At 39.5% G+C, this 10,565-nt stretch overlaps 1 pseudogene; it reads right to left on the bottom strand.

The window, feature by feature from the left end:
* Window positions 1-1,480: 1,480 nt before the first annotated feature.
* LOC149144407 (UDP-xylose transporter 3 pseudogene) lies at window positions 1,481-2,206 on the bottom strand (annotated as a pseudogene).
* Between the last annotated feature and the right edge of the window lie 8,359 nt (window positions 2,207-10,565).

Below are 10,565 nucleotides of genomic sequence, written 5' to 3'. Positions count from 1 at the left end.
AACATCCAGACTTCTAAAATACTTTGGCAACCGATACAATGATGCACCTTGGAACCTGTCAAGGACATTTTTACAGTTGATATCGCTGAGCAGGTTTTCTTCACATGCATCCTTCAAATCACCGATGTCATATTTATCTGCTGCTCGAAGCAGAGCCAACCTGTGTGTGTAAAACTCATTAGGAGTAAGACATCCATATATATATATAGCTCAAAACAGCCTTGCATGCATCAATAGATATGTCATCGATATTAATTGTCGATGATTCCTTTTCCTTCAAGTCATGAGCAAACCAATTTTCAAAGACAGGTGATCTAGCAGCTAGAATAGCACGGTGAGCACCGATGCTCCCATATAGGACAAGCTTCTGAATTTGTGTAACGTCGGCACCGCCCTGATTGTCCTCTATAAAGATGCTCAAACTGCGAATATTCTGGAATTTTACACACTTCAAGACAACTGGTTTTCCCTCAAGATTATCTGGTGATAAAACCACGATATCACTTGGAGGAAAGTCATTTACATCCCTCCATATTTCCAGCTTAATTTAACGGGCCTGGCTTTGTCAGCCCTTGAGAAATCATAAGAAAACCTGTTAGTTACAAGCACAGAAATTTACTTTCCTAAACATAGACAAGAGACTTTCTGGAAATAATGAATTCATCCTGCCGAATGCAACAAGTGGCATTAGATTCCTTGCAGTGGGCCCAGGAAAATTGTGGACTCAATAATCACATTCTTGTTTCAAGTTTCAGTCTCAATCCATTCTTCAGTTTTACTTGCCACCACCAATTTTGAGGAACTCTGGTGTTGTCCAGTTGTTTCACATTTTACAATTTCTTTCAACTTCTCCAATGCTGCAGAATACGAGGGATGAAGTTTTTCTATTGAATCTACAGGTAACCTGTAGTTGCTAGATTTATTATTATCAGCTTTTTCAAGTAGCTTTCTGAAACGTTTAACCTCCTCTCTTCGCAATAAGGTGAAACAGCTTCCTGATCGCCCTGCCCGGGCAATACGACCAGGACGGTGAACGTATGTCTTTGCATATGAAGGCATGTCATAGTTGACAACATTCATCACACCTTCCACATCCATCCCACGGGTCATTGCATCAGAAGCAACTAGCACTTCAACATCTCCTGCCCTAAATGCATCCAACGCTTTACTTCGTGAAGATTGATGTTGTAAGCTTGAATACTCAATTATCCTTAAGGCCAGCCCTTCGAAACAGTTCAATAAGGTACATAACCTATGGGTAGAAACAACAGAAGATGTGAAAACAATGGTCTGCTCCCCTTTCAAAAGCTGCAACAGTTTGATCAAGGTGGAATGACCTTGACTAATACGACCACTTTTCCGGCAAAGAGAAGCAAATGTCAACCATGTGTCTATGTCCTCTGTCGGTGGAAGAACTAATGCACGAACAGCTAGTAATGTTTGCCAAACCTCAACATTTCGTTTGGTTCCTTGTATCCGATCAATCCACAAAAATTAGAACATGAGGCGTATACTTAAATGCAAACACATTTCGTTTGTCAAAAGCCCATCAACAAAGGGACCAGTAATGAACAAAGTCGTTGCTTGATATGGGCATGATTGGTACAAAAGCTTTGTTGAAGAAACTTTGAATCTTTTCTGGATGGTATTTGTCATAATTTGTGCAACGCATGTCGTCACTATTGCAAGCAGAGATAAGACTGATCCTAGAAGATTTAGCTGCAATTCAGTGACCGTAGCAATGCTAACACCCACCAAAAGGATCACAAGTGAAAACTGGATTTTCCGGCTGAAATCCCTTTGGAAAAAGAGTGTTTCCAATAAGAACGGTACAAGGAATAATTGCCAACTTGGTCATTTGATAGAATCCAACAGAATTAAAACCCAGACAGAGTTTCAGAAGTCCAATAGAGATACCATTCAAAATACCAAACCCCATTACAGCCCGTGCATCAAATGGCTTATGTTCAAACAGTTTCAACCATAATGCTACATGCAGAGAACAGAACGTAACCCGAAGATGCCAGCCGGTCAATGTTGTGGCAAAGCTAAATCCGAGAGTGCTGATGAGCGCCTTGTTGCAGATGACTATAGAAACAGAGGAAATAACAGAGAGATTTAAAGCTCAAACAGTTCCCAGCTGAAACCCCGTGCTCTCTGTCATGTTTGCCCTGTATTATCGCTTTGCTCTCCCGGTAACCACTAGCGCGCCCAGATTGAATCGACCAAAACCGCTGAGTAAAATACAACTGCAAACATGTGCCAGTACCAAGACACCTAACGACCTAATGATAAGGATAAGCGGTCGAATTGACAGGCAAAGGGTATAAGCTGATGACTGATAATGGATTTTGAGGGATATGACAGCTGTGTAAGATTGGCTATGGATTAGGACAAATCCCCGATTTCGTAGCGTAGCCAGTGCAAAATACGAATTATGCGCTACGAAATCACTTAAAACATGCTGCGCTGCGAAACTGATAGAAAGAATTTATGTGTTTTTTTTTTTTTTACCATCAAGCTAATGTGAGCAGTGTTGAAATCAGAATTCTTAAGTGATAACACCGGGTTTGCTCATTGCCCCTTCACATATCGCATGGGCTTTACTTTCACCGACTGCCGATTGCGATTAGCGATATGGGGGAAGTGGACCCGAAAATATATATATTGTGGTTAATGATCCCAACAGGTCCAGTAGATCGTCGTGCACCCTATATACAAGCCTTGGACTCCGCCAATTGCGATATGCGATGGGCTCCAGACCCGAAATAAATATGTGTTATGGTTGATAATGCCAACGGGTCAGGTGTATCGTGGTGTGCATTAATTATATCAGTGTTGATTGCGATAAGCGGAAAGGGTAAGTTATGCATGTTGTATAGTATTTCTATTATCAAAGCATTGATATAGAAATAAGGATGCGTTGGGATGTTTTTAGGGTTGAGTCCATATGCATCCATAGTAAAGAATGGGGGGTGGTTATATGTTGGGCATAGGGCACCATGAAGATTTATGAGGATTGAAAGAGTCCCGATGAAGGATATGAATGAAGGGCTAAACTGGGTTATGAATGAATCATGCAGTAGAGATTTATTAAAGGGGGGTCTTGACCATTAAGAATTGAAGATTTGACTCGGCACAGAGTTAAAATCCCTGAGATAAAAACTAATCATTCAGAGAAGTGAAAGATCAAACTTCTAGGGGACCCATTCAAATTTGCTACCAAAGCATGTTTTAATAGGGTGGTGGTTGTGGCCACAACACTTCCACTTACCATCCATAAAAAACATGATCCTTGATCTCTTCTCCACCTGTTTCCATCATAGAGAGGCTCGTTATCCATCATCAGCAACCTTCCCTTGAATTATCAAGATTTTTGGAAGAAAACTCAAAGAAAATTGTGATCCTATGGGGTATATGTCGTTGCTGTAGGAAGACATATAGGCGTGTAGTAGCCTACATAAACCCTACAAGATCAAACTTGAACCACCAGACTGGGAAACTTAACTATCATGAAGCTTCATGAGGCTCCAACAATTGTCCTGAGCAACTACGAGATTCCCTATAGACTGCTACAGGATCCTTGAATCTAATCAGTTGTGGCACCTATACTTTAGTCACCTGAATCAAGAAACTTCCATTAGAAATTAACACTACAAAAACATTCAAGCCAATGAAAGGATTGGTGAAGTTTGCAGATTGCACTTCAGAATGAATTTCCATAGCCACATCAATGCTCAAACAACCTCATGCAAGCACCAGTCAGTCAACTCATTAGATACAACACCACCATCAAGAGCATAATAAGGAAAGGCTCGAGTATGCAAAGTCCTAACCCTTCCTTATGAGTGAATATTAGTTCAAAAAGTGTTATCAATGCATAAAAGAAGATACTTTATAGTCTAAGGTTAGTTTAGTAGCCTTGGCCACTTTTGGTAGTGAACTACAATCATCTCTAACATCAATCACATGTGCAAGGGAAAAAAAACGTAAAAAGGTGATGAATCGAAGGAGTGGGCCAACATGCCTACTCATCACATGGTTTGGTATGTGAAGGTTGTAAGTGGGGGCCATCTCACACAGTGCATTGGTCCCAACCACTCAACCAACAATCACATAAGCCGGGCCCCTGAGCCTCATTTAGCATAAAAAATGTATTTTAAAGCAAAGGGAGGCCCACCATTACTGTTGAAGGACGAGTTGCCTAAGCCATCTCTTTCACAGACCGTTACAGGACCTGTAGAGTGTTGCTACATGATAACTATAAAGTGTTAACAGATAGTTCTAGGGTGCTACAGGAAAGTCTAGAGAGTTGCAGGAAGCTTGATTTTGAGCTTATCGCCACTCAAACGCTAGAATTAAAGGAGGAGCATAAGATAAATGGTAAGTAAAAACTCTTCTTCCACCTTTTGATGGAAAAGCTTGGAAAACCATTCAATTTTTCAAAAGTATATCTTGTAGTAGTTTCTGGTATAATTTCAAGGAGGAAAGGGCAATGAAGTATAGGTGTTTATTAAATGAGCATCATAAGAGAAGGGGATGAAATTATTTTGAGATGCATTATGAATTCTTCCCTCTCCTAGGCATTGTAAACAAATTGTTCACTTTATTTCTACCTTAATAACCCCAATTACATAGAAATTTCTAAAACCATGTAGCAGAGAGAGGGAATTGCTTGTCCTCTTTGGTAAAATATGTATTGAGGTTGTATAGGGTAGATTCAACCGTAGGGTGCCGATATATCCCTATAGAATCCACCAACACCCTGATGTTAGGGACATTTTTTCCAATCATTAGTGGCTAGGGTTCTTTTTCAGGGGTTTCAATGAGGATATCACTCAAGAATTTTCTTTGAACCTCCAACCACAAGGAGAACACGATTCCATCACCATAATAAGTGGCCTCATTATTCACTTGAATGAGGAAGTCATCAGCATAGTCACCACACTTCCCCTAGGGGTGAGATGGAGCAAAGAATAAAGGACATAGGCCATCAAAGCAAAGAATAACTTCTTCCTCTAAGATGAACAACCCATTGAGGAAAAGAATGGAGTCAAAAGAGAAATCCTAACTTATCCTTGGGATGAGGTATCATACCATGTATTAAAGTACATATCATGTGAAGGATATATTGAGCATCCCTCGCTTTCTCTTCCATCCAATCAAGGAAATGAGCCAAAAGGTAAAAGGAGGGAAACATCACTACATGGCACATCATGGACTCATAAAATTAATAGTCATGGATGCTCTGGAAGGTCTTCAAAACCTTGTAACTTGGGTTGACTTTATGGACATGGACAATGAGGCCTTTCTAGAAACCCAAGCACAAGAACAATTGGAGCTTGAAAAAGCATCAACAAAGGAAGAATATGAATAAGAAGAGGTTGCAGGTGAAGAATAAGAAGAACCAAAAGGAAAAATAGAAAAAGAAGTGGAGGAGGAAGAAGAAAAGGCAAAGGCACAAATTGAGCTAGAAACAAGAACAACAATGCTTAAAGAAGACCCAATCAAGCCTGTTATGACACAAACAGAAAAACAAAATATCTATGAATCCATTAGACCATCATCCAAGCCACAAAAGAGGAGGATACGGGAGCATAAGGAAAGCACTTAAGAAGGAAACACATAGGAAGAAGTTGATAACCACGAAGCTATAGGAAGGCACAACATAGCTACAAGAGGGGCCTGTAAAGCTACAAGAAGGCACATGAAAGCTACATGAAAGATATACAGTGCTATAGGAAGGAGAAAAAGTGCTACAAGAAGGTGCTATGCAGCTATAGGAACAGATAAAACAACTACAGGGAGGGATTGTTGAGTTACAGGAACCAAATCCCAACTTGCAGGATCCAAATCCCCAACCAAACCTTGGGTCCTATTATAAATAGACTGAGGCATGGAAGATACTCCCTACACATTTTGCAGTACCACTTCTCTTTGAACTAGAAAAGAAGAGGGCAAGGACCCATAAGAAGATGCAAATTGAAAAATCAAAAGGAGTTTTAGATGTGGGTATCATGGAGGAGAAAATGAAAAAGATGGGGGAAGAGATGGTTGATGTCATATTAAATGAAACCAATGTGAGGGACCAATTGTAGACAAAAAATAGAAGGTTGAATCCCTAGCTACAGGAGAAAGAGGAGCAACTTGCCACCATGGAAAGTTTGACCATGGAATCCATCCATTACAAACATCCATCAAAAACTTATTCATTGTTACTCAAAGACGAATGGTCCTAATTCCAGTTTGATACATTGGCCAAACATGTAGAAATTTGATAGAATTGCAATTGCTTAAGAAATTTAATCTAAAATCAAGAGACACAATTCTACTCTATTGATCTGTGGAATGAAATTCAAAATTTAGAACAACATGCATAGATATGCAATAAGAAAAACCACAAATACACAGTCACTTCTAGGGGAACCCAACTAGGGAAAACCCCTCAAGCCTCTTTGCATTAATCAGATGAATAAAGAATCTATTACAATTTCTAGCTCTAGCTCTGAGCTCAACCTGCAAAAGAATAATTATTCTCTCTACTCAATGAACAACTCTAGCCAACACTTAGCCAAATTTATGCTCACCTAGCCTCCTATTTCCTTGCATAAATCTTGAGGAAATTACCCCCCTATTATTTAGGAATTTCCTCCAAATTCATTGCGCAATTCCCAAGGATGGATCACCTAACCTCATGCAACACCTGTACACTAAAACTAGTTTACAATTATTGTTACACTGCCTTGTCATCTCCACTTTAGTTGAGGAATTCAAATTCCTTGCATGCACTAGCTATTTTGGGTTGATTGATTAGTTAATTGATATATCTTTGAGTTAGATTGTTGTCCCACTACACAATTGACCTTCAACTGACTCTATCAATAGTTAGAGGTCAGTTAATTGAATACAACTGAAAATAACTGAACTGATTATTAAAATTTAGCAATCACACATGCATAACTAAAATCCAAGCCCTCTAACTCAAATTTACTAAGCTAATTGAGTGACAAGATCCATGTCACACTAGTTAACTGCCTCCAAGTTGTCCTGCTGATGTGGAAATTTGATTTACTCAATTTGACTAAGGCTAAAGTCAAATTGAGCCTTTCTTGCTACATTTTTTCAACACTCCCTCTTAGCAAGAAAGGGATTTTCCACCACCCCTATCCTGCACCTGTGGAATTCAAATTTACCTCTTGAAAATTCCTTTTTCAAGATGTTAGAATCTTGGTCCTTGGTTGGAAAGTACCATAGCAACATAATTCTCCTTTTCACATAGTCCCGCAAATGATGATATCGAATATCAATGTGCTTGGATCTGTCATGAAATACTAGATTCTTAGAGATCTTAATGCAACTTTGATTATCACAATATATCACAGTCAAATCCATCTCCTGACTGAATAGTCCCACAAGTATTTTCCTCATCCAGATTGCTTCACATATTGATTGAATTGCAGCCATGTATTCATCCTCTACTGAGCTAAGTGCCACGTACCTTTGCTTCCTGTTGTACTAAGAAATAACTACGGACCTTGGACTAAATATAGAACCTAATGTATTTTTCCTATCGGATGGACTCCTTGCCCAATTTTCATTGATGAAGCCTTGCAACTTCACTCCCTCTATTTGTATGTACCATAATCCATACTTGGTAGTGCCTCTAAGGTACCATAACACATGCTTTGTTGCCTTCCAATATAATTTGGTAGGCCTCACCATAGCTTGGTTATGCTATTTGAATGCATAGCACATGTCGGGTCATGTGTTCACAAGATACATCAGTGAGACCACAAATGGTAGCATCACCTTCCTCACCTTAAGAATCATACTCTTTCCTCCAATTTGTAGCTAGAGGTGTGTCCATGGGATTACAATTATCCATGTGAAATCTCTGAAGTATATCAATAGCATACTTGCCTTGAGACACAAACAAATCACCATCACCTTGCCATTCTTCCAACTCGAGTAAGTAATGCATGCGGCCCATGTCTTTCATCTCAAATTCCCATGCAATATCCTCTTTGCAAGAGTGGATTAGTTTCTCATCACCTGTCAATATTAAATCATCAACATACAAAACAAGAATAAGCAATTTACCATCTACCACAATGTGATAGAGGTTCGCATATATTTCACTTTTTAGTGAAGCCCAATCCAATAAGGTAATTGTCAATCCAAGTGTACCATGGTCAGGGCGCCTATTTGAAACCATACAATGCTCTCTTGAGTCTGTACACATGCGAATCTCGATTATATGTCTCAAATAATTCTAGATGTTCTATGTAAATTTCCTCCTCAACAACATCATCGAGAAAGGTGGTCTTCACATCCATCTGGTGGATTTTCCACCCCATTTATGCAACCAATTCTAGAATGGATCTAATTGAGGATTATCTTGTAACTAGTGCAATATTTTCCTCATAGTCCACTCCCTCTATATGAGAAAATCCTTTGGCCACAAATCTCGCCTTGTATTTCTCTATGCTCTTGTCTGCTGCATGCTTCACTTTGTAGATTCATCTCAAACCAACCACTGATTTCCCTCCTAGTCTCGGTACCACCTCACATACATTGTTCTTCATGATGGATTCGTATTATTTCACCATGGAATCAACCCAAACTGGTTGAGAAATTGCTTCCTCAAATGAAGAAGGGTTTGTCTCAATGAGATATGTCATGAGAGCCATGTAACCATTGTACCTATCAAGTGGCCTCCTCTTCCTGCGCTATAATGTGGGGGCTCCCACATTCTCCCTTGCATCCTGCAACAATATATCAACTTCTTCGGTTCTCTTCCTCCCCTCTCTGGAATATTTTGGTTGAGTGGGTGCCTCTACTCTTCTTCATGTCTGCTCCACTACATGTGGTTGCTCCACAACCTCTTGAAGCTCATCTTGAGGCTCCCCCTTTGGATCTAGAAGCTCTTGCTCTGGTGGGATACTCAACTATCATTCTAGAGAGAATCTCATAGCCTTGTCCTCGTCGAAATTGACACATCTCCTCATAACTGTCATCCTCAATGAAGGTAGATACACTCGGTAATTGTGTGGACTTTCGGTGTATCCTAAAAAAACTCCCAACTCTATTGTAGGCTTAGTTTTCTTCCTCGAATCCTTGATGACATGACAACAATTTAAAGCTCAAAAAATTCTAAAATGAGACACATCAGCCTCTCTCCCAGAGAAATCTTCCTCCGGTGTGATCATACCAAGTGTCCTATGAGGGTTCTGGTTCTGCAAGTATATTTTTGTGTTGCATGGTTCTGTCCATAGATGCAATGGCAACCCCTGATCATGAAACATGGCCCTTGTTTCTCCCACTATGCTCATGTTCTTCCTCTCAGCTACCCCATTCTGTTGTGGGTTATGGGGTGATGTCAGTTCTCTTCGACTACCTTATTTCACACATAACTCCTTGAAGGCATGTGAAAAAAATTCACCTCCATTTTCGCTCCTGAGAGACTTCACCTTCTTCCCAATCTCATTCTCAACTAATGCCTTGAAATCAACAAATTTGAGAAAACTTCATCCTTCTTCTGCATGAAGAAGATCCAACATTTTATAGATAAATCATCAATAAAAATAACATAGCACTTATGTATTATTATGGAGGCTGTGGAAAAGGGTCCGCAAATATCAAAGTGGACTCACTCCAAGATTACATCTGCTCTTCTCTCTCGGTCATGGAATGTGGATTTGACATATTTCCCCAATGTGCAACCCTTGCAGACATCTTGCTGGTCAAGGGAGCCTTTAGGGAGACCGGTGGTTATTTTCTACATGATTTTTAGAACACCATGTTGTAGATGACTCAATATCTTGTGAGAGAGTTCTCCAACATCTCGAATCTACACATGAACCCTAATCTTCTTCACTTTCCCAGTAGCTATGTGTCTCAGAAAGGCTTTCCCTTTAGTGAAAATAACACCATAGCCACGATCCTCCATTATTGCTATAGAGATCAGGTTCTTATAAGAAAAGCATTGTCTTTGTAGGTGGGTGAGTAAGATTTCTTGGGAAGATTGGTTATGTACCCTATGTGGAAAAGATCCAAAAATAGTTTTTGTTTTATGCAATAATTATATTTTGTTCCAAATTCAACTCATCCCTTCACATGCATTTTGTTTTCTGCAGTTAGTGTTTTGGTAGTCATTTAATCGCTTTGTTTTCATTAGATGAAATTTTTTCTTGTGGGGGGATGAAATCTATGGGTTCATAGAGTAGAGTAGCGTTATTTTATGTGCATTGCCTTTGCCTCTTTCAAAATTCCACCTTCAATTTCTACTCATTTCTGCAAATTGTTTGCGTACTAGAAATCACCTCACTAAGCTAGACGAAGATTGTTAATTTTTCTTATCTCTTACACATGTTAAGTCCACTGAGTAGATATGAGCTTGGTAAGGTTACTTGCATCCTTCCATAGCTCCCTACCACCCTCTACCATATTCAAACCTCTCCTAGAACCTTTAGATTTCTCTCGAATGCAAACTTATAGCAAAACATGGCATCCTATAGCAATCCTATAACATTACACAAAATTCTTCAAAACGTGCCAAAAATTGC

The sequence above is a fragment of the Pinus tabuliformis genome, chromosome X (genome assembly GCF_031772625.1).
Source record: "Pinus tabuliformis cultivar Carrire ecotype Pingquan chromosome X, CPIR1, whole genome shotgun sequence".
NCBI lineage: Eukaryota > Viridiplantae > Streptophyta > Pinopsida > Pinales > Pinaceae > Pinus > Pinus tabuliformis.
The sequence above is the reverse complement of the archived record's forward strand: the minus strand, read 5'-3'. Positions and strand labels throughout refer to the sequence as shown.